Source organism: Anomaloglossus baeobatrachus, unplaced genomic scaffold (assembly GCF_048569485.1).
Source record: "Anomaloglossus baeobatrachus isolate aAnoBae1 unplaced genomic scaffold, aAnoBae1.hap1 Scaffold_600, whole genome shotgun sequence".
Classification (NCBI taxonomy): domain Eukaryota; kingdom Metazoa; phylum Chordata; class Amphibia; order Anura; family Aromobatidae; genus Anomaloglossus; species Anomaloglossus baeobatrachus.
The window spans coordinates 139,614-161,852 of record NW_027444965.1 but is presented as its reverse complement, the minus strand read 5'-3'; the positions used below and the strand labels follow the sequence as shown (position 1 = coordinate 161,852).

The window sequence follows — 22,239 nt, the reverse complement described above, 5'->3', positions numbered from 1 at the left end:
CAATTCTGGTTATCGCTTCTCGGCCTTTTGGCTAAGATCAAGTGTAGTATCTGTTCTTATCAGTTTAATATCTGATACGTCCCCTATCTGGGGACCATATATTAAATGGATTTTTAGAACAGGGAGATGGAAAAAGAGCTTGCTCTGTCCACTCCACGCATTGACCTGGTATTGCAGTACCTCCAGGAACGGTGCACCCCTTCTTAACCCAGTTTCCAAAAGCAGAACTCGATTCACCTGATTCATATTAGCCCGATTAGCGAATTGAAATGAATTTTTATCTAACACACTTTTTACTTGCTTTATTCATCCAAATAGCAAACTCATCACCACTCAACTTCACCAACTCTGCTATGTCCCGTGCAGTATCTTGTTGTCAGTCTAATCTAGATCATGTGTAATTGAATGGAATAGATCCCTTTTGGACAAAGTGGAGTCAGATGCTGCAGTGACCACAGGTGTGAGAGGATCTACAATTGGCATCTGGTGTTATCTCTCTGCTTCCACTCCAAATAAAGTTACCTGTTGTTACCTGAACGTCAAATACTAAGAATGGGCGGCCTATGAAAGAATTAGTACTTTCATTAAGTATACTAAACCGGCTAATTGGGAATAGACAAACTGTAAAAAGCCCTCTGAGAAAGCCCCTCTCTAACCTTTGTTAGTAAGCTTTTCTGTAGCCTGCCTGTTGATGTATTTTCGGTTTGAACAGTGCACAACATGAAGAGACGGAACACTGGCGGCTTGTCACAATGCCCCCCGATGACATCACAATAGCGCTGCTGCCTAGAAAACAAGCTGCGCAGAAGAAGTTGTTCTTTGGGTGGGAGGGTGGGCTAGTGGAAGGAGGGGGCAATCTCTTTTTTTCCCGGGTGGTAGGGGGATGACAGGAGAAGGGAAGCGGGTGGTGAGAAAGGTACAGAGGGCAGGGTTTGGGGGCTGGGAAGGAAAGGGAAAAGATTAGGGTTTGGGGATGATGAAAGGGCTTTCTACGGGTAAGGATGGCAAAGGGTGGCAGTGACGGAAAGTCAGGCAACCTGTCCTGTCCGTCTTTTTGTATCGTGAATTGGAAAGACTGCAAGGGGGAGGGGAGTTGCTTGCGCCCTAAAGGAGGAGTTATTCAGATTCATTGCAGTGGGCGGCGGCTGCAAAACGCACCATTCTTCTTGTTTTTGCTCTGCAAAGCAGCCTTTTCAAGGGTTGGCTTGGGTGACAAAATGTCTTGTGTAGGCGTGGGTTTGTCTCCCTCTCGCTCTCTCTCCCTAAGATGTGTCCGGCATAGGCCAGGGTGCCACTCGAGGCCCAAACCAATTCTGGTTATCGCTTCTCGGCCTTTTGGCTAAGATCAAGTGTAGTATCTGTTCTTATCAGTTTAATATCTGATACGTCCCCTATCTGGGGACCATATATTAAATGGATTTTTAGAACAGGGAGATGGAAAAAGAGCTTGCTCTGTCCACTCCACGCATTGACCTGGTATTGCAGTACCTCCAGGAACGGTGCACCCCTTCTTAACCCAGTTTCCAAAAGCAGAACTCGATTCACCTGATTCATATTAGCCCGATTAGCGAATTGAAATGAATTTTTATCTAACACACTTTTTACTTGCTTTATTCATCCAAATAGCAAACTCATCACCACTCAACTTCACCAACTCTGCTATGTCCCGTGCAGTATCTTGTTGTCAGTCTAATCTAGATCATGTGTAATTGAATGGAATAGATCCCTTTTGGACAAAGTGGAGTCAGATGCTGCAGTGACCACAGGTGTGAGAGGATCTACAATTGGCATCTGGTGTTATCTCTCTGCTTCCACTCCAAATAAAGTTACCTGTTGTTACCTGAACGTCAAATACTAAGAATGGGCGGCCTATGAAAGAATTAGTACTTTCATTAAGTATACTAAACCGGCTAATTGGGAATAGACAAACTGTAAAAAGCCCTCTGAGAAAGCCCCTCTCTAACCTTTGTTAGTAAGCTTTTCTGTAGCCTGCCTGTTGATGTATTTTCGGTTTGAACAGTGCACAACATGAAGAGACGGAACACTGGCGGCTTGTCACAATGCCCCCCGATGACATCACAATAGCGCTGCTGCCTAGAAAACAAGCTGCGCAGAAGAAGTTGTTCTTTGGGTGGGAGGGTGGGCTAGTGGAAGGAGGGGGCAATCTCTTTTTTTCCCGGGTGGTAGGGGGATGACAGGAGAAGGGAAGCGGGTGGTGAGAAAGGTACAGAGGGCAGGGTTTGGGGGCTGGGAAGGAAAGGGAAAAGATTAGGGTTTGGGGATGATGAAAGGGCTTTCTACGGGTAAGGATGGCAAAGGGTGGCAGTGACGGAAAGTCAGGCAACCTGTCCTGTCCGTCTTTTTGTATCGTGAATTGGAAAGACTGCAAGGGGGAGGGGAGTTGCTTGCGCCCTAAAGGAGGAGTTATTCAGATTCATTGCAGTGGGCGGCAGCTGCAAAACGCACCATTCTTCTTGTTTTTGCTCTGCAAAGCAGCCTTTTCAAGGGTTGGCTTGGGTGACAAAATGTCTTGTGTAGGCGTGGGTTTGTCTCCCTCTCGCTCTCTCTCCCTAAGATGTGTCCGGCATAGGCCAGGGTGCCACTCGAGGCCCAAACCAATTCTGGTTATCGCTTCTCGGCCTTTTGGCTAAGATCAAGTGTAGTATCTGTTCTTATCAGTTTAATATCTGATACGTCCCCTATCTGGGGACCATATATTAAATGGATTTTTAGAACAGGGAGATGGAAAAAGAGCTTGCTCTGTCCACTCCACGCATTGACCTGGTATTGCAGTACCTCCAGGAACGGTGCACCCCTTCTTAACCCAGTTTCCAAAAGCAGAACTCAATTCACCTGATTCATATTAGCCCGATTAGCGAATTGAAATGAATTTTTATCTAACACACTTTTTACTTGCTTTATTCATCCAAATAGCAAACTCATCACCACTCAACTTCACCAACTCTGCTATGTCCCGTGCAGTATCTTGTTGTCAGTCTAATCTAGATCATGTGTAATTGAATGGAATAGATCCCTTTTGGACAAAGTGGAGTCAGATGCTGCAGTGACCACAGGTGTGAGAGGATCTACAATTGGCATCTGGTGTTATCTCTCTGCTTCCACTCCAAATAAAGTTACCTGTTGTTACCTGAACGTCAAATACTAAGAATGGGCGGCCTATGAAAGAATTAGTACTTTCATTAAGTATACTAAACCGGCTAATTGGGAATAGACAAACTGTAAAAAGCCCTCTGAGAAAGCCCCTCTCTAACCTTTGTTAGTAAGCTTTTCTGTAGCCTGCCTGTTGATGTATTTTCGGTTTGAACAGTGCACAACATGAAGAGACGGAACACTGGCGGCTTGTCACAATGCCCCCCGATGACATCACAATAGCGCTGCTGCCTAGAAAACAAGCTGCGCAGAAGAAGTTGTTCTTTGGGTGGGAGGGTGGGCTAGTGGAAGGAGGGGGCAATCTCTTTTTTTCCCGGGTGGTAGGGGGATGACAGGAGAAGGGAAGCGGGTGGTGAGAAAGGTACAGAGGGCAGGGTTTGGGGGCTGGGAAGGAAAGGGAAAAGATTAGGGTTTGGGGATGATGAAAGGGCTTTCTACGGGTAAGGATGGCAAAGGGTGGCAGTGACGGAAAGTCAGGCAACCTGTCCTGTCCGTCTTTTTGTATCGTGAATTGGAAAGACTGCAAGGGGGAGGGGAGTTGCTTGCGCCCTAAAGGAGGAGTTATTCAGATTCATTGCAGTGGGCGGCGGCTGCAAAACGCACCATTCTTCTTGTTTTTGCTCTGCAAAGCAGCCTTTTCAAGGGTTGGCTTGGGTGACAAAATGTCTTGTGTAGGCGTGGGTTTGTCTCCCTCTCGCTCTCTCTCCCTAAGATGTGTCCGGCATAGGCCAGGGTGCCACTCGAGGCCCAAACCAATTCTGGTTATCGCTTCTCGGCCTTTTGGCTAAGATCAAGTGTAGTATCTGTTCTTATCAGTTTAATATCTGATACGTCCCCTATCTGGGGACCATATATTAAATGGATTTTTAGAACAGGGAGATGGAAAAAGAGCTTGCTCTGTCCACTCCACGCATTGACCTGGTATTGCAGTACCTCCAGGAACGGTGCACCCCTTCTTAACCCAGTTTCCAAAAGCAGAACTCGATTCACCTGATTCATATTAGCCCGATTAGCGAATTGAAATGAATTTTTATCTAACACACTTTTTACTTGCTTTATTCATCCAAATAGCAAACTCATCACCACTCAACTTCACCAACTCTGCTATGTCCCGTGCAGTATCTTGTTGTCAGTCTAATCTAGATCATGTGTAATTGAATGGAATAGATCCCTTTTGGACAAAGTGGAGTCAGATGCTGCAGTGACCACAGGTGTGAGAGGATCTACAATTGGCATCTGGTGTTATCTCTCTGCTTCCACTCCAAATAAAGTTACCTGTTGTTACCTGAACGTCAAATACTAAGAATGGGCGGCCTATGAAAGAATTAGTACTTTCATTAAGTATACTAAACCGGCTAATTGGGAATAGACAAACTGTAAAAAGCCCTCTGAGAAAGCCCCTCTCTAACCTTTGTTAGTAAGCTTTTCTGTAGCCTGCCTGTTGATGTATTTTCGGTTTGAACAGTGCACAACATGAAGAGACGGAACACTGGCGGCTTGTCACAATGCCCCCCGATGACATCACAATAGCGCTGCTGCCTAGAAAACAAGCTGCGCAGAAGAAGTTGTTCTTTGGGTGGGAGGGTGGGCTAGTGGAAGGAGGGGGCAATCTCTTTTTTTCCCGGGTGGTAGGGGGATGACAGGAGAAGGGAAGCGGGTGGTGAGAAAGGTACAGAGGGCAGGGTTTGGGGGCTGGGAAGGAAAGGGAAAAGATTAGGGTTTGGGGATGATGAAAGGGCTTTCTACGGGTAAGGATGGCAAAGGGTGGCAGTGACGGAAAGTCAGGCAACCTGTCCTGTCCGTCTTTTTGTATCGTGAATTGGAAAGACTGCAAGGGGGAGGGGAGTTGCTTGCGCCCTAAAGGAGGAGTTATTCAGATTCATTGCAGTGGGCGGCGGCTGCAAAACGCACCATTCTTCTTGTTTTTGCTCTGCAAAGCAGCCTTTTCAAGGGTTGGCTTGGGTGACAAAATGTCTTGTGTAGGCGTGGGTTTGTCTCCCTCTCGCTCTCTCTCCCTAAGATGTGTCCGGCATAGGCCAGGGTGCCACTCGAGGCCCAAACCAATTCTGGTTATCGCTTCTCGGCCTTTTGGCTGCGATCTGGTGTTGGTAATCCTGCTAGCATCTGGTTGTAGCACATTAGGTGTCTGGGGTACCCCGCCTTTTGGCCTTAGGTGCGGGTCCCACTCTTGTAGTGGGATCCAATCCTCTGCTGCTTTTGGGAGGTGGGCTTAGTCCCCAGACAACGAGTTGCGATCGCTCAGCTGGATTATCTTTGGATTTTCCAGTGAGTATTTTGTTGCGGAAAATCCCCCGTTGCCATGGATGCGGATCCTGGCGATATTCCCACCTATGCTCGCCTAAAGCATACGGTACGGGTATACTTCGATAAAGGAGGGAGTGATGGTCGTGGCCTAAGATATGTCGTGGGAGAGGTGCTTGAACGCACCTTCTCAGTGCGTAAACAGGAAATCTTGGCCATCCAGGACTACCCTCGACGAGGTGTGTTCGATATTACCTTTACAGGAGAGGGTATCCACCGAGATTTCTGTACTAAAACTAAGGATCCGGATGTGATTTTCCAAAAGAAACCATCCCTTAAAGGTATAACTATTGTAGAACACAAAATTGACGATGTAAAGATTCTTATTGTTAAAATTTACTCTCCTTATGTGACTGAGACTGAGATTACTTCATTCCTTAATAATTTTTTTTCCAAGGTGGTGTGTCAAGGGAAGGTAATGAATGAATGTGGCATATGGAGTAGTAAATGGAGGTATGTTGTCACTTGTATTAAGGACCCTACGGTAGCAGGAGGTATACGTTTACCTCCAGCCCGTTTTAAAATAGGTAATACGAATGGCGACCTTTTTTTTAATGGTATGCCTCCCTTTTGTCGTAAATGTAAAAAATATGGACATTCTGATTGTGATGTGACTTGTGTTTCTTGTGGAGGTAAAGATCATAAGACTGATAAATGTCCAAAAGGAAGCATATGTACTAATTGTATGTCAAACACTCACTCTTTTTTCAAATGTCCCTACAGGAATGTCTGGGGAAAATCACGAGTGGAGAAGCCCTCGGCCCCTGACCAACCCTCGGCTGGTTCGGACAGGCCTGTGGGAAGGGAGGATGGAGAGAGAGACGGAGATGAGCCAAGGAAACAAACTCAGGCTGCAGAAGGCGTCCCCTTCTCGGATGAAATGGCGAAGGAAAGGAGGGAACGGCAGGGCAGAAGGCCGGAGGCGGCCTCCGTAGAGAGGCCAGAAGTATCTGCCAAAGGCCAATCCTCGTCTTCGTGTACTCCCGGGATGACTCCCAGATGCCAGACTTCTGGACCAAAGAGACGTAAGTTGCAGGGGTCTCAGAGGGAACCTGAGGTAGTACCCCCTCCGGACCCTCCGGATGATGGTGGGAACCCAATGGCGTGTCAGCAGGAGGGAGTTACCCTACCCTCTTCAGAAATGGAGATGGGGACTGGGGTGGCTGCCTCCGTGATCCCGGAGACCCCGGTCAATGTGCTGATTACACCCGAGGCGCGTGTGCTCGATGAGACTCTCCCTGACTATTCCCTTAAAGGAGATGGGATGGAGTGTCTGGAGCAGGGAGACGGGTCAGCTGACCAGATGCAAATTACTAGTATGAGAACTCAGTCTGTCCCGGGAGGTGTGCAGCCTGAGACGTTAACCAATGGGGAGTCCTCAGATACGGACTCCTTGCAAACGGTCATCTCCGACGATCTATCCTACTCTGAAGGAGACGTCTGAACCAGCTGAGGTAAGAGTTTAGAAATATTTAATTATCCTTCTTCTTTTCTCTTATGGCAGGGGTTAAGGGTGTGTCTCTAAATGTGAGAGGGCTTAAAACACAGGCAAAAAGAGTGGCGTTGTTTGATTTTCTTACTACTCTGACTGCAACTGTATTCTTTTTACAAGAGTGTTCTATATCACACAGTTTAAATTACCATGAGTATCAGAAAGATTGGACGTATGGACCCTCAGTGTGGTCGGGGTCAAATGGGTCCAAGTCAGCAGGGGTCGCCATTCTTTTTAGGGGGAATGCGTTTATTGATTCTGTTCAAGAGATTTTACCTGGCAGAATTTTATTAGTTCAAGCTATTATTGATGGTTACAAATGGCAATTTTTAAATTTTTATGGATCCGCAGACAAGCAAGAAAGAGCTGAAATGTTAGATATGTTACCCTTATTTCTTAATGACTCTACCCCGATGGTTTTAGCAGGTGATTTTAATTGCATTCTTGGTGGTGAGAAAAGAATTTCCAGCGCAACAAGCAGAAATTATGATAAAACTTCTTTTATGCTTAGAAACATTGTGCTGGATTTTAGATTAAACGATGTTTTTAAGGAATGTAATAGAGATTTACCATTGCAGGACTGGGTAACATGGAGTAATGTTAACTGTAGCTCCAGGATTGATTTTATTTTCTGCTCAAAGTCCGTGCTGCCTTTTAAATGTGAGCTTCTAACTAATGCATTTTCTGACCATAAATTATTATCCTTTCATGTAAAACATGATGATCTTTTTAAAAAAGGGAAAGGTTCTTGGAAGTTAAATATCTCCCTTTTAGAAGACCCTCAAATTTTAACTGATTTTACTAATTTCTATTTATATTTTAAGAGAATAAGAGACCCTCGTATTCCCATCAGCAGGTGGTGGGAAAAAATGAAAAAAAATATAAAAGATTTTTTTATTAAGGCAGGAGCACAGAAGGTAAAGGAAAAGAGAGAATTTTATACCCAACTTACTACCAGGTTACAAACCTTATATAAATTAAGAAATAATGATATGGATGTGGAGAAAGATATTAGTGACCTAAAAAATGAAATCCACCACACACTAGAACAAAAAGGGAAAGAGCTTATTTTTCATGCTAAGGTTAAACATATTGAAAATAATGAAACTTGTTCGAGGTATTTTTTTAAATGTATGGTGGAAAAGCGGGTTTTTATCAACTCTATGGAAGGTGAACAAAATATAGAGGGGATTTTAGCCAAAGTGTATGAGTATTATTCTGAGCTTTTTAACACAAAAAGTATTGATAATTGTTTTACAGAAAGTATTTTAGATGATATTTCCATCAGTCTTGACCCTGTTTCACAAGAATTTTTAATACAGGACCTGAGTGAGGAAGAGGTATCAGACGCGGTGGGGAGTTTTAAGGCTGGTAAAGTACCGGGACCCGATGGCATACCTATAGAGTTTTATTCCACCTTTTATGACATTTTACAAGAGGATTTGTTTTCTGTTTTTAGTGAGGTTTTTAGAACAAAAATTCTCCCCACCTCATGGAGGAGGGGTGAGGTTTCCCTCATACATAAAATAGGAGACAAATCTAGTCTAAAAAATTGGAGACCTATCACTCTTTTAAATTGTGATTACAAAATACTGGCAAAAATATGTGCAACTAGATTGAAAAAAGTGATAGAGAATATAATTCATATAAATCAAGTGTGCGGTATACCGGGAAGGAGTGTGTGGGAAAACTTAAATTTAATCAAAGATGTGATTGATGACACAAAGTCAAGGGGGAGTCAGTTGGCGGTCCTGTCCTTAGACTTCGAGAAAGCCTTTGACAGAGTGTCACATCAGTTCCTATTTAAGGTTTTATCACGCATGGGAATACCTGAAGGATTTTTATTGTCTCTTAAAGCATTTTATCACAATTGTACAAGTAAAATTTTAGTTAATGGTTTTAAAACGAAGGAGGTGGTTTTAAACTCTGGGGTTAAACAAGGTTGCCCATTGTCCCCTTTATTATTTGTGTGTGCCCTTGAACCGTTACTTTGTGCTTTAAGGAGAGATAAACAGATCCGTGGTATCCCGTTGCCGGGGGGAGGTGGTTTGGAAGCTAAGGTAACGGGTTACATGGATGATGTGGTGGTAATTTGTAAAGATGCTCTGTCTATTAGGAAAGCGTTGAAACAGGTAGAATATTTTTGTTGTGGGTCTGGTTTTAAGGTTAATTTAAACAAAAGTGGTATTCTAAATGTGGGGAATATGACACTAAATGATATTCCAGTACCTGAATGTGAGTCTGTGAAGATTTTAGGGGTGATTTTTAATGAGACAAATAAAGGGAAAGAAAGTTGGGAGGTCATTGCACAAAAGGTGAATCAAAAGCTGTGTATGTGGAGGCTACGAAAGCTGACGATGGAGGGGAAGGTTCTGATTATAAAAATGGTCATTCTTCCTCTGTTGTTGTATTTGAGCCTTGTCTTCCCTCCTCCCACACGAATTTTTAACCAGATCATCAAAGCGTGTTTTACTTTTTTTTGGAATTCTAAGATGGAGAAATTAAAAAGAGAAGTGGTAATTAAACCTAAAGAAAAAGGTGGCAAAGATTTTCCAGATTTTAGAGCTTTTGTTTATATAAGGTTTTTTGTTTTGTGTTTTAATGCCCTTTCAAAATCTAACTACTGGTCATATTTTATTCGTTTTAATACGGGTTATTTTATGAGACGTCTTGGTTGGTTTCAAACGGTTTTAAGTTCCCCGTACGCTTTTAATATGCCAGATAGTTATGTTATTTTGGAAACTATTGTTAATTCTTATGATTTGAAAGGGAAAATTGTAGAGGATATAAAAGACAGCAAGAAGATTTTAAAGTGTTTTAAGGATAAACAGCCAATAACACAGATTGGGAATTTTAATGAAATTAAGTGTGTTGAAATATTTCAAAATATTAATGCATCGTACCTTTTTAATTCCCAGAAGGACCTGGCCTGGAGCTATGTGCATGATTGTCTTCCATGCAGAGCATTCCAACACAGAAGAGGACTTGTGACTACTGCCAGATGTCCAAGGGAAAGATGCTTCGGAGATGAGACGGTACTACATATTTTATGGACTTGTTCTTTTGCACGACAAATATGGACACGAATTTTTCCTTTATTGCAAAAAATGACGGACATCAGAGATCTGACTTTTGAGTCTGTTTTATTTGGGTATGTGGAATGTCCCACCGTCAATAAGAAGATCATCGCATGGAAGACAATCAGCACAGTCAAGGAAGCTCTGTGGAAGGCCAGGAACATCCTTCTTTTTAAGCATGATGTTATATCTGTGCAGGATGTTATAGATTTGGCTTTTAGTGATATGTATCTGTATTATATTCTGGACAAGAAGAAGAATGTCATTTTATCGAAACAGTGGTTTGTAAAGGAGTGGAACTCCGCAATTTAAAGGAACAATTTTTGTATATAATTTATAGGTTGAGTGTAAAGGAATTGTGGATAGTGTTCTTTATAGGAGTGAAGCCCTGTAGTGTAAAGGACTTGTAATATGTAGACTGCTTACTATATGCAATACAAATGTAAATGATGTTTTGATATTCTGTAATTGAGATACAGATGTAATCACAGAAAATGTTGTAAAATGGAATGTTTTTAATGTAATGTACTTTTATATCCAATAATAAACGGGTGTACCTTGTTTTAGGTACTTCCAAGTTAAAAAAAAATCTGTTCTTATCAGTTTAATATCTGATACGTCCCCTATCTGGGGACCATATATTAAATGGATTTTTAGAACAGGGAGATGGAAAAAGAGCTTGCTCTGTCCACTCCACGCATTGACCTGGTATTGCAGTACCTCCAGGAACGGTGCACCCCTTCTTAACCCAGTTTCCAAAAGCAGAACTCGATTCACCTGATTCATATTAGCCCGATTAGCGAATTGAAATGAATTTTTATCTAACACACTTTTTACTTGCTTTATTCATCCAAATAGCAAACTCATCACCACTCAACTTCACCAACTCTGCTATGTCCCGTGCAGTATCTTGTTGTCAGTCTAATCTAGATCATGTGTAATTGAATGGAATAGATCCCTTTTGGACAAAGTGGAGTCAGATGCTGCAGTGACCACAGGTGTGAGAGGATCTACAATTGGCATCTGGTGTTATCTCTCTGCTTCCACTCCAAATAAAGTTACCTGTTGTTACCTGAACGTCAAATACTAAGAATGGGCGGCCTATGAAAGAATTAGTACTTTCATTAAGTATACTAAACCGGCTAATTGGGAATAGACAAACTGTAAAAAGCCCTCTGAGAAAGCCCCTCTCTAACCTTTGTTAGTAAGCTTTTCTGTAGCCTGCCTGTTGATGTATTTTCGGTTTGAACAGTGCACAACATGAAGAGACGGAACACTGGCGGCTTGTCACAATGCCCCCCGATGACATCACAATAGCGCTGCTGCCTAGAAAACAAGCTGCGCAGAAGAAGTTGTTCTTTGGGTGGGAGGGTGGGCTAGTGGAAGGAGGGGGCAATCTCTTTTTTTCCCGGGTGGTAGGGGGATGACAGGAGAAGGGAAGCGGGTGGTGAGAAAGGTACAGAGGGCAGGGTTTGGGGGCTGGGAAGGAAAGGGAAAAGATTAGGGTTTGGGGATGATGAAAGGGCTTTCTACGGGTAAGGATGGCAAAGGGTGGCAGTGACGGAAAGTCAGGCAACCTGTCCTGTCCGTCTTTTTGTATCGTGAATTGGAAAGACTGCAAGGGGGAGGGGAGTTGCTTGCGCCCTAAAGGAGGAGTTATTCAGATTCATTGCAGTGGGCGGCGGCTGCAAAACGCACCATTCTTCTTGTTTTTGCTCTGCAAAGCAGCCTTTTCAAGGGTTGGCTTGGGTGACAAAATGTCTTGTGTAGGCGTGGGTTTGTCTCCCTCTCGCTCTCTCTCCCTAAGATGTGTCCGGCATAGGCCAGGGTGCCACTCGAGGCCCAAACCAATTCTGGTTATCGCTTCTCGGCCTTTTGGCTAAGATCAAGTGTAGTATCTGTTCTTATCAGTTTAATATCTGATACGTCCCCTATCTGGGGACCATATATTAAATGGATTTTTAGAACAGGGAGATGGAAAAAGAGCTTGCTCTGTCCACTCCACGCATTGACCTGGTATTGCAGTACCTCCAGGAACGGTGCACCCCTTCTTAACCCAGTTTCCAAAAGCAGAACTCGATTCACCTGATTCATATTAGCCCGATTAGCGAATTGAAATGAATTTTTATCTAACACACTTTTTACTTGCTTTATTCATCCAAATAGCAAACTCATCACCACTCAACTTCACCAACTCTGCTATGTCCCGTGCAGTATCTTGTTGTCAGTCTAATCTAGATCATGTGTAATTGAATGGAATAGATCCCTTTTGGACAAAGTGGAGTCAGATGCTGCAGTGACCACAGGTGTGAGAGGATCTACAATTGGCATCTGGTGTTATCTCTCTGCTTCCACTCCAAATAAAGTTACCTGTTGTTACCTGAACGTCAAATACTAAGAATGGGCGGCCTATGAAAGAATTAGTACTTTCATTAAGTATACTAAACCGGCTAATTGGGAATAGACAAACTGTAAAAAGCCCTCTGAGAAAGCCCCTCTCTAACCTTTGTTAGTAAGCTTTTCTGTAGCCTGCCTGTTGATGTATTTTCGGTTTGAACAGTGCACAACATGAAGAGACGGAACACTGGCGGCTTGTCACAATGCCCCCCGATGACATCACAATAGCGCTGCTGCCTAGAAAACAAGCTGCGCAGAAGAAGTTGTTCTTTGGGTGGGAGGGTGGGCTAGTGGAAGGAGGGGGCAATCTCTTTTTTTCCCGGGTGGTAGGGGGATGACAGGAGAAGGGAAGCGGGTGGTGAGAAAGGTACAGAGGGCAGGGTTTGGGGGCTGGGAAGGAAAGGGAAAAGATTAGGGTTTGGGGATGATGAAAGGGCTTTCTACGGGTAAGGATGGCAAAGGGTGGCAGTGACGGAAAGTCAGGCAACCTGTCCTGTCCGTCTTTTTGTATCGTGAATTGGAAAGACTGCAAGGGGGAGGGGAGTTGCTTGCGCCCTAAAGGAGGAGTTATTCAGATTCATTGCAGTGGGCGGCGGCTGCAAAACGCACCATTCTTCTTGTTTTTGCTCTGCAAAGCAGCCTTTTCAAGGGTTGGCTTGGGTGACAAAATGTCTTGTGTAGGCGTGGGTTTGTCTCCCTCTCGCTCTCTCTCCCTAAGATGTGTCCGGCATAGGCCAGGGTGCCACTCGAGGCCCAAACCAATTCTGGTTATCGCTTCTCGGCCTTTTGGCTAAGATCAAGTGTAGTATCTGTTCTTATCAGTTTAATATCTGATACGTCCCCTATCTGGGGACCATATATTAAATGGATTTTTAGAACAGGGAGATGGAAAAAGAGCTTGCTCTGTCCACTCCACGCATTGACCTGGTATTGCAGTACCTCCAGGAACGGTGCACCCCTTCTTAACCCAGTTTCCAAAAGCAGAACTCGATTCACCTGATTCATATTAGCCCGATTAGCGAATTGAAATGAATTTTTATCTAACACACTTTTTACTTGCTTTATTCATCCAAATAGCAAACTCATCACCACTCAACTTCACCAACTCTGCTATGTCCCGTGCAGTATCTTGTTGTCAGTCTAATCTAGATCATGTGTAATTGAATGGAATAGATCCCTTTTGGACAAAGTGGAGTCAGATGCTGCAGTGACCACAGGTGTGAGAGGATCTACAATTGGCATCTGGTGTTATCTCTCTGCTTCCACTCCAAATAAAGTTACCTGTTGTTACCTGAACGTCAAATACTAAGAATGGGCGGCCTATGAAAGAATTAGTACTTTCATTAAGTATACTAAACCGGCTAATTGGGAATAGACAAACTGTAAAAAGCCCTCTGAGAAAGCCCCTCTCTAACCTTTGTTAGTAAGCTTTTCTGTAGCCTGCCTGTTGATGTATTTTCGGTTTGAACAGTGCACAACATGAAGAGACGGAACACTGGCGGCTTGTCACAATGCCCCCCGATGACATCACAATAGCGCTGCTGCCTAGAAAACAAGCTGCGCAGAAGAAGTTGTTCTTTGGGTGGGAGGGTGGGCTAGTGGAAGGAGGGGGCAATCTCTTTTTTTTCCGGGTGGTAGGGGGATGACAGGAGAAGGGAAGCGGGTGGTGAGAAAGGTACAGAGGGCAGGGTTTGGGGGCTGGGAAGGAAAGGGAAAAGATTAGGGTTTGGGGATGATGAAAGGGCTTTCTACGGGTAAGGATGGCAAAGGGTGGCAGTGACGGAAAGTCAGGCAACCTGTCCTGTCCGTCTTTTTGTATAGTGAATTGGAAAGACTGCAAGGGGGAGGGGAGTTGCTTGCGCCCTAAAGGAGGAGTTATTCAGATTCATTGCAGTGGGCGGCGGCTGCAAAACGCACCATTCTTCTTGTTTTTGCTCTGCAAAGCAGCCTTTTCAAGGGTTGGCTTGGGTGACAAAATGTCTTGTGTAGGCGTGGGTTTGTCTCCCTCTCGCTCTCTCTCCCTAAGATGTGTCCGGCATAGGCCAGGGTGCCACTCGAGGCCCAAACCAATTCTGGTTATCGCTTCTCGGCCTTTTGGCTAAGATCAAGTGTAGTATCTGTTCTTATCAGTTTAATATCTGATACGTCCCCTATCTGGGGACCATATATTAAATGGATTTTTAGAACAGGGAGATGGAAAAAGAGCTTGCTCTGTCCACTCCACGCATTGACCTGGTATTGCAGTACCTCCAGGAACGGTGCACCCCTTCTTAACCCAGTTTCCAAAAGCAGAACTCGATTCACCTGATTCATATTAGCCCGATTAGCGAATTGAAATGAATTTTTATCTAACACACTTTTTACTTGCTTTATTCATCCAAATAGCAAACTCATCACCACTCAACTTCACCAACTCTGCTATGTCCCGTGCAGTATCTTGTTGTCAGTCTAATCTAGATCATGTGTAATTGAATGGAATAGATCCCTTTTGGACAAAGTGGAGTCAGATGCTGCAGTGACCACAGGTGTGAGAGGATCTACAATTGGCATCTGGTGTTATCTCTCTGCTTCCACTCCAAATAAAGTTACCTGTTGTTACCTGAACGTCAAATACTAAGAATGGGCGGCCTATGAAAGAATTAGTACTTTCATTAAGTATACTAAACCGGCTAATTGGGAATAGACAAACTGTAAAAAGCCCTCTGAGAAAGCCCCTCTCTAACCTTTGTTAGTAAGCTTTTCTGTAGCCTGCCTGTTGATGTATTTTCGGTTTGAACAGTGCACAACATGAAGAGACGGAACACTGGCGGCTTGTCACAATGCCCCCCGATGACATCACAATAGCGCTGCTGCCTAGAAAACAAGCTGCGCAGAAGAAGTTGTTCTTTGGGTGGGAGGGTGGGCTAGTGGAAGGAGGGGGCAATCTCTTTTTTTCCCGGGTGGTAGGGGGATGACAGGAGAAGGGAAGCGGGTGGTGAGAAAGGTACAGAGGGCAGGGTTTGGGGGCTGGGAAGGAAAGGGAAAAGATTAGGGTTTGGGGATGATGAAAGGGCTTTCTACGGGTAAGGATGGCAAAGGGTGGCAGTGACGGAAAGTCAGGCAACCTGTCCTGTCCGTCTTTTTGTATCGTGAATTGGAAAGACTGCAAGGGGGAGGGGAGTTGCTTGCGCCCTAAAGGAGGAGTTATTCAGATTCATTGCAGTGGGCGGCGGCTGCAAAACGCATCATTCTTCTTGTTTTTGCTCTGCAAAGCAGCCTTTTCAAGGGTTGGCTTGGGTGACAAAATGTCTTGTGTAGGCGTGGGTTTGTCTCCCTCTCGCTCTCTCTCCCTAAGATGTGTCCGGCATAGGCCAGGGTGCCACTCGAGGCCCAAACCAATTCTGGTTATCGCTTCTCGGCCTTTTGGCTAAGATCAAGTGTAGTATCTGTTCTTATCAGTTTAATATCTGATACGTCCCCTATCTGGGGACCATATATTAAATGGATTTTTAGAACAGGGAGATGGAAAAAGAGCTTGCTCTGTCCACTCCACGCATTGACCTGGTATTGCAGTACCTCCAGGAACGGTGCACCCCTTCTTAACCCAGTTTCCAAAAGCAGAACTCGATTCACCTGATTCATATTAGCCCGATTAGCGAATTGAAATGAATTTTTATCTAACACACTTTTTACTTGCTTTATTCATCCAAATAGCAAACTCATCACCACTCAACTTCACCAACTCTGCTATGTCCCGTGCAGTATCTTGTTGTCAGTCTAATCTAGATCATGTGTAATTGAATGGAATAGATCCCTTTTGGACAAAGTGGAGTCAGATGCTGCAGTGACCACAGGTGTGAGAGGATCTACAATTGGCATCTGGTGTTATCTCTCTGCTTCCACTCCAAATAAAGTTACCTGTTGTTACCTGAACGTCAAATACTAAGAATGGGCGGCCTATGAAAGAATTAGTACTTTCATTAAGTATACTAAACCGGCTAATTGGGAATAGACAAACTGTAAAAAGCCCTCTGAGAAAGCCCCTCTCTAACCTTTGTTAGTAAGCTTTTCTGTAGCCTGCCTGTTGATGTATTTTCGGTTTGAACAGTGCACAACATGAAGAGACGGAACACTGGCGGCTTGTCACAATGCCCCCCGATGACATCACAATAGCGCTGCTGCCTAGAAAACAAGCTGCGCAGAAGAAGTTGTTCTTTGGGTGGGAGGGTGGGCTAGTGGAAGGAGGGGGCAATCTCTTTTTTTCCCGGGTGGTAGGGGGATGACAGGAGAAGGGAAGCGGGTGGTGAGAAAGGTACAGAGGGCAGGGTTTGGGGGCTGGGAAGGAAAGGGAAAAGATTAGGGTTTGGGGATGATGAAAGGGCTTTCTACGGGTAAGGATGGCAAAGGGTGGCAGTGACGGAAAGTCAGGCAACCTGTCCTGTCCGTCTTTTTGTATCGTGAATTGGAAAGACTGCAAGGGGGAGGGGAGTTGCTTGCGCCCTAAAGGAGGAGTTATTCAGATTCATTGCAGTGGGCGGCGGCTGCAAAACGCACCATTCTTCTTGTTTTTGCTCTGCAAAGCAGCCTTTTCAAGGGTTGGCTTGGGTGACAAAATGTCTTGTGTAGGCGTGGGTTTGTCTCCCTCTCGCTCTCTCTCCCTAAGATGTGTCCGGCATAGGCCAGGGTGCCACTCGAGGCCCAAACCAATTCTGGTTATCGCTTCTCGGCCTTTTGGCTAAGATCAAGTGTAGTATCTGTTCTTATCAGTTTAATATCTGATACGTCCCCTATCTGGGGACCATATATTAAATGGATTTTTAGAACAGGGAGATGGAAAAAGAGCTTGCTCTGTCCACTCCACGCATTGACCTGGTATTGCAGTACCTCCAGGAACGGTGCACCCCTTCTTAACCCAGTTTCCAAAAGCAGAACTCGATTCACCTGATTCATATTAGCCCGATTAGCGAATTGAAATGAATTTTTATCTAACACACTTTTTACTTGCTTTATTCATCCAAATAGCAAACTCATCACCACTCAACTTCACCAACTCTGCTATGTCCCGTGCAGTATCTTGTTGTCAGTCTAATCTAGATCATGTGTAATTGAATGGAATAGATCCCTTTTGGACAAAGTGGAGTCAGATGCTGCAGTGACCACAGGTGTGAGAGGATCTACAATTGGCATCTGGTGTTATCTCTCTGCTTCCACTCCAAATAAAGTTACCTGTTGTTACCTGAACGTCAAATACTAAGAATGGGCGGCCTATGAAAGAATTAGTACTTTCATTAAGTATACTAAACCGGCTAATTGGGAATAGACAAACTGTAAAAAGCCCTCTGAGAAAGCCCCTCTCTAACCTTTGTTAGTAAGCTTTTCTGTAGCCTGCCTGTTGATGTATTTTCGGTTTGAACAGTGCACAACATGAAGAGACGGAACACTGGCGGCTTGTCACAATGCCCCCCGATGACATCACAATAGCGCTGCTGCCTAGAAAACAAGCTGCGCAGAAGAAGTTGTTCTTTGGGTGGGAGGGTGGGCTAGTGGAAGGAGGGGGCAATCTCTTTTTTTCCCGGGTGGTAGGGGGATGACAGGAGAAGGGAAGCGGGTGGTGAGAAAGGTACAGAGGGCAGGGTTTGGGGGCTGGGAAGGAAAGGGAAAAGATTAGGGTTTGGGGATGATGAAAGGGCTTTCTACGGGTAAGGATGGCAAAGGGTGGCAGTGACGGAAAGTCAGGCAACCTGTCCTGTCCGTCTTTTTGTATCGTGAATTGGAAAGACTGCAAGGGGGAGGGGAGTTGCTTGCGCCCTAAAGGAGGAGTTATTCAGATTCATTGCAGTGGGCGGCGGCTGCAAAACGCACCATTCTTCTTGTTTTTGCTCTGCAAAGCAGCCTTTTCAAGGGTTGGCTTGGGTGACAAAATGTCTTGTGTAGGCGTGGGTTTGTCTCCCTCTCGCTCTCTCTCCCTAAGATGTGTCCGGCATAGGCCAGGGTGCCACTCGAGGCCCAAACCAATTCTGGTTATCGCTTCTCGGCCTTTTGGCTAAGATCAAGTGTAGTATCTGTTCTTATCAGTTTAATATCTGATACGTCCCCTATCTGGGGACCATATATTAAATGGATTTTTAGAACAGGGAGATGGAAAAAGAGCTTGCTCTGTCCACTCCACGCATTGACCTGGTATTGCAGTACCTCCAGGAACGGTGCACCCCTTCTTAACCCAGTTTCCAAAAGCAGAACTCGATTCACCTGATTCATATTAGCCCGATTAGCGAATTGAAATGAATTTTTATCTAACACACTTTTTACTTGCTTTATTCATCCAAATAGCAAACTCATCACCACTCAACTTCACCAACTCTGCTATGTCCCGTGCAGTATCTTGTTGTCAGTCTAATCTAGATCATGTGTAATTGAATGGAATAGATCCCTTTTGGACAAAGTGGAGTCAGATGCTGCAGTGACCACAGGTGTGAGAGGATCTACAATTGGCATCTGGTGTTATCTCTCTGCTTCCACTCCAAATAAAGTTACCTGTTGTTACCTGAACGTCAAATACTAAGAATGGGCGGCCTATGAAAGAATTAGTACTTTCATTAAGTATACTAAACCGGCTAATTGGGAATAGACAAACTGTAAAAAGCCCTCTGAGAAAGCCCCTCTCTAACCTTTGTTAGTAAGCTTTTCTGTAGCCTGCCTGTTGATGTATTTTCGGTTTGAACAGTGCACAACATGAAGAGACGGAACACTGGCGGCTTGTCACAATGCCCCCCGATGACATCACAATAGCGCTGCTGCCTAGAAAACAAGCTGCGCAGAAGAAGTTGTTCTTTGGGTGGGAGGGTGGGCTAGTGGAAGGAGGGGGCAATCTCTTTTTTTCCCGGGTGGTAGGGGGATGACAGGAGAAGGGAAGCGGGTGGTGAGAAAGGTACAGAGGGCAGGGTTTGGGGGCTGGGAAGGAAAGGGAAAAGATTAGGGTTTGGGGATGATGAAAGGGCTTTCTACGGGTAAGGATGGCAAAGGGTGGCAGTGACGGAAAGTCAGGCAACCTGTCCTGTCCGTCTTTTTGTATCGTGAATTGGAAAGACTGCAAGGGGGAGGGGAGTTGCTTGCGCCCTAAAGGAGGAGTTATTCAGATTCATTGCAGTGGGCGGCGGCTGCAAAACGCACCATTCTTCTTGTTTTTGCTCTGCAAAGCAGCCTTTTCAAGGGTTGGCTTGGGTGACAAAATGTCTTGTGTAGGCGTGGGTTTGTCTCCCTCTCGCTCTCTCTCCCTAAGATGTGTCCGGCATAGGCCAGGGTGCCACTCGAGGCCCAAACCAATTCTGGTTATCGCTTCTCGGCCTTTTGGCTAAGATCAAGTGTAGTATCTGTTCTTATCAGTTTAATATCTGATACGTCCCCTATCTGGGGACCATATATTAAATGGATTTTTAGAACAGGGAGATGGAAAAAGAGCTTGCTCTGTCCACTCCACGCATTGACCTGGTATTGCAGTACCTCCAGGAACGGTGCACCCCTTCTTAACCCAGTTTCCAAAAGCAGAACTCGATTCACCTGATTCATATTAGCCCGATTAGCGAATTGAAATGAATTTTTATCTAACACACTTTTTACTTGCTTTATTCATCCAAATAGCAAACTCATCACCACTCAACTTCACCAACTCTGCTATGTCCCGTGCAGTATCTTGTTGTCAGTCTAATCTAGATCATGTGTAATTGAATGGAATAGATCCCTTTTGGACAAAGTGGAGTCAGATGCTGCAGTGACCACAGGTGTGAGAGGATCTACAATTGGCATCTGGTGTTATCTCTCTGCTTCCACTCCAAATAAAGTTACCTGTTGTTACCTGAACGTCAAATACTAAGAATGGGCGGCCTATGAAAGAATTAGTACTTTCATTAAGTATACTAAACCGGCTAATTGGGAATAGACAAACTGTAAAAAGCCCTCTGAGAAAGCCCCTCTCTAACCTTTGTTAGTAAGCTTTTCTGTAGCCTGCCTGTTGATGTATTTTCGGTTTGAACAGTGCACAACATGAAGAGACGGAACACTGGCGGCTTGTCACAATGCCCCCCGATGACATCACAATAGCGCTGCTGCCTAGAAAACAAGCTGCGCAGAAGAAGTTGTTCTTTGGGTGGGAGGGTGGGCTAGTGGAAGGAGGGGGCAATCTCTTTTTTTCCCGGGTGGTAGGGGGATGACAGGAGAAGGGAAGCGGGTGGTGAGAAAGGTACAGAGGGCAGGGTTTGGGGGCTGGGAAGGAAAGGGAAAAGATTAGGGTTTGGAGATGATGAAAGGGCTTTCTACGGGTAAGGATGGCAAAGGGTGGCAGTGACGGAAAGTCAGGCAACCTGTCCTGTCCGTCTTTTTGTATCGTGAATTGGAAAGACTGCAAGGGGGAGGGGAGTTGCTTGCGCCCTAAAGGAGGAATTATTCAGATTCATTGCAGTGGGCGGCGGCTGCAAAACGCACCATTCTTCTTGTTTTTGCTCTGCAAAGCAGCCTTTTCAAGGGTTGGCTTGGGTGACAAAATGTCTTGTGTAGGCGTGGGTTTGTCTCCCTCTCGCTCTCTCTCCCTAAGATGTGTCCGGCATAGGCCAGGGTGCCACTCGAGGCCCAAACCAATTCTGGTTATCGCTTCTCGGCCTTTTGGCTAAGATCAAGTGTAGTATCTGTTCTTATCAGTTTAATATCTGATACGTTCCCTATCTGGGGACCATATATTAAATGGATTTTTAGAACAGGGAGATGGAAAAAGAGCTTGCTCTGTCCACTCCACGCATTGACCTGGTATTGCAGTACCTCCAGGAACGGTGCACCCCTTCTTAACCCAGTTTCCAAAAGCAGAACTCGATTCACCTGATTCATATTAGCCCGATTAGCGAATTGAAATGAATTTTTATCTAACACACTTTTTACTTGCTTTATTCATCCAAATAGCAAACTCATCACCACTCAACTTCACCAACTCTGCTATGTCCCGTGCAGTATCTTGTTGTCAGTCTAATCTAGATCATGTGTAATTGAATGGAATAGATCCCTTTTGGACAAAGTGGAGTCAGATGCTGCAGTGACCACAGGTGTGAGAGGATCTACAATTGGCATCTGGTGTTATCTCTCTGCTTCCACTCCAAATAAAGTTACCTGTTGTTACCTGAACGTCAAATACTAAGAATGGGCGGCCTATGAAAGAATTAGTACTTTCATTAAGTATACTAAACCGGCTAATTGGGAATAGACAAACTGTAAAAAGCCCTCTGAGAAAGCCCCTCTCTAACCTTTGTTAGTAAGCTTTTCTGTAGCCTGCCTGTTGATGTATTTTCGGTTTGAACAGTGCACAACATGAAGAGACGGAACACTGGCGGCTTGTCACAATGCCCCCCGATGACATCACAATAGCGCTGCTGCCTAGAAAACAAGCTGCGCAGAAGAAGTTGTTCTTTGGGTGGGAGGGTGGGCTAGTGGAAGGAGGGGGCAATCTCTTTTTTTCCCGAGTGGTAGGGGGATGACAGGAGAAGGGAAGCGGGTGGTGAGAAAGGTACAGAGGGCAGGGTTTGGGGGCTGGGAAGGAAAGGGAAAAGATTAGGGTTTGGGGATGATGAAAGGGCTTTCTACGGGTAAGGATGGCAAAGGGTGGCAGTGACGGAAAGTCAGGCAACCTGTCCTGTCCGTCTTTTTGTATCGTGAATTGGAAAGACTGCAAGGGGGAGGGGAGTTGCTTGCGCCCTAAAGGAGGAGTTATTCAGATTCATTGCAGTGGGCGGCGGCTGCAAAACGCACCATTCTTCTTGTTTT

General features: G+C 44.9%; 13 non-coding genes across 13 annotated transcripts; all 13 read left to right on the top strand.

The window, feature by feature from the left end:
• Positions 1-11: 11 nt before the first annotated feature.
• Positions 12-202, top strand: LOC142285451 (U2 spliceosomal RNA). Its single transcript, XR_012746843.1, has one exon. It is a non-coding gene; the product is annotated as a U2 spliceosomal RNA (small nuclear RNA).
• Positions 203-1,319: 1,117 nt separating this feature from the next.
• LOC142285449 (U2 spliceosomal RNA) lies at positions 1,320-1,510 on the top strand. The gene has a single exon (XR_012746842.1). It is a non-coding gene; the product is annotated as a U2 spliceosomal RNA (small nuclear RNA).
• Positions 1,511-2,627: 1,117 nt separating this feature from the next.
• On the top strand, positions 2,628-2,818 carry LOC142285448 (U2 spliceosomal RNA). The gene has a single exon (XR_012746841.1). It is a non-coding gene; the product is annotated as a U2 spliceosomal RNA (small nuclear RNA).
• A 1,117-nt stretch (positions 2,819-3,935) lies between these two features.
• Positions 3,936-4,126, top strand: LOC142285447 (U2 spliceosomal RNA). The gene has a single exon (XR_012746840.1). It is a non-coding gene; the product is annotated as a U2 spliceosomal RNA (small nuclear RNA).
• Positions 4,127-10,619: 6,493 nt separating this feature from the next.
• LOC142285481 (U2 spliceosomal RNA) lies at positions 10,620-10,804 on the top strand. The gene has a single exon (XR_012746869.1). It is a non-coding gene; the product is annotated as a U2 spliceosomal RNA (small nuclear RNA).
• Positions 10,805-11,921: 1,117 nt separating this feature from the next.
• Positions 11,922-12,112, top strand: LOC142285446 (U2 spliceosomal RNA). The gene has a single exon (XR_012746839.1). It is a non-coding gene; the product is annotated as a U2 spliceosomal RNA (small nuclear RNA).
• A 1,117-nt stretch (positions 12,113-13,229) lies between these two features.
• LOC142285445 (U2 spliceosomal RNA) lies at positions 13,230-13,420 on the top strand. Its single transcript, XR_012746838.1, has one exon. It is a non-coding gene; the product is annotated as a U2 spliceosomal RNA (small nuclear RNA).
• Positions 13,421-14,537: 1,117 nt separating this feature from the next.
• On the top strand, positions 14,538-14,728 carry LOC142285444 (U2 spliceosomal RNA). The gene has a single exon (XR_012746837.1). It is a non-coding gene; the product is annotated as a U2 spliceosomal RNA (small nuclear RNA).
• Positions 14,729-15,845: 1,117 nt separating this feature from the next.
• Positions 15,846-16,036, top strand: LOC142285443 (U2 spliceosomal RNA). The gene has a single exon (XR_012746836.1). It is a non-coding gene; the product is annotated as a U2 spliceosomal RNA (small nuclear RNA).
• Positions 16,037-17,153: 1,117 nt separating this feature from the next.
• LOC142285441 (U2 spliceosomal RNA) lies at positions 17,154-17,344 on the top strand. Its single transcript, XR_012746834.1, has one exon. It is a non-coding gene; the product is annotated as a U2 spliceosomal RNA (small nuclear RNA).
• Positions 17,345-18,461: 1,117 nt separating this feature from the next.
• Positions 18,462-18,652, top strand: LOC142285440 (U2 spliceosomal RNA). Its single transcript, XR_012746833.1, has one exon. It is a non-coding gene; the product is annotated as a U2 spliceosomal RNA (small nuclear RNA).
• Positions 18,653-19,769: 1,117 nt separating this feature from the next.
• On the top strand, positions 19,770-19,960 carry LOC142285439 (U2 spliceosomal RNA). The gene has a single exon (XR_012746832.1). It is a non-coding gene; the product is annotated as a U2 spliceosomal RNA (small nuclear RNA).
• Positions 19,961-21,077: 1,117 nt separating this feature from the next.
• LOC142285461 (U2 spliceosomal RNA) lies at positions 21,078-21,268 on the top strand. The gene has a single exon (XR_012746853.1). It is a non-coding gene; the product is annotated as a U2 spliceosomal RNA (small nuclear RNA).
• The last annotated feature ends 971 nt before the right edge of the window (positions 21,269-22,239 follow it).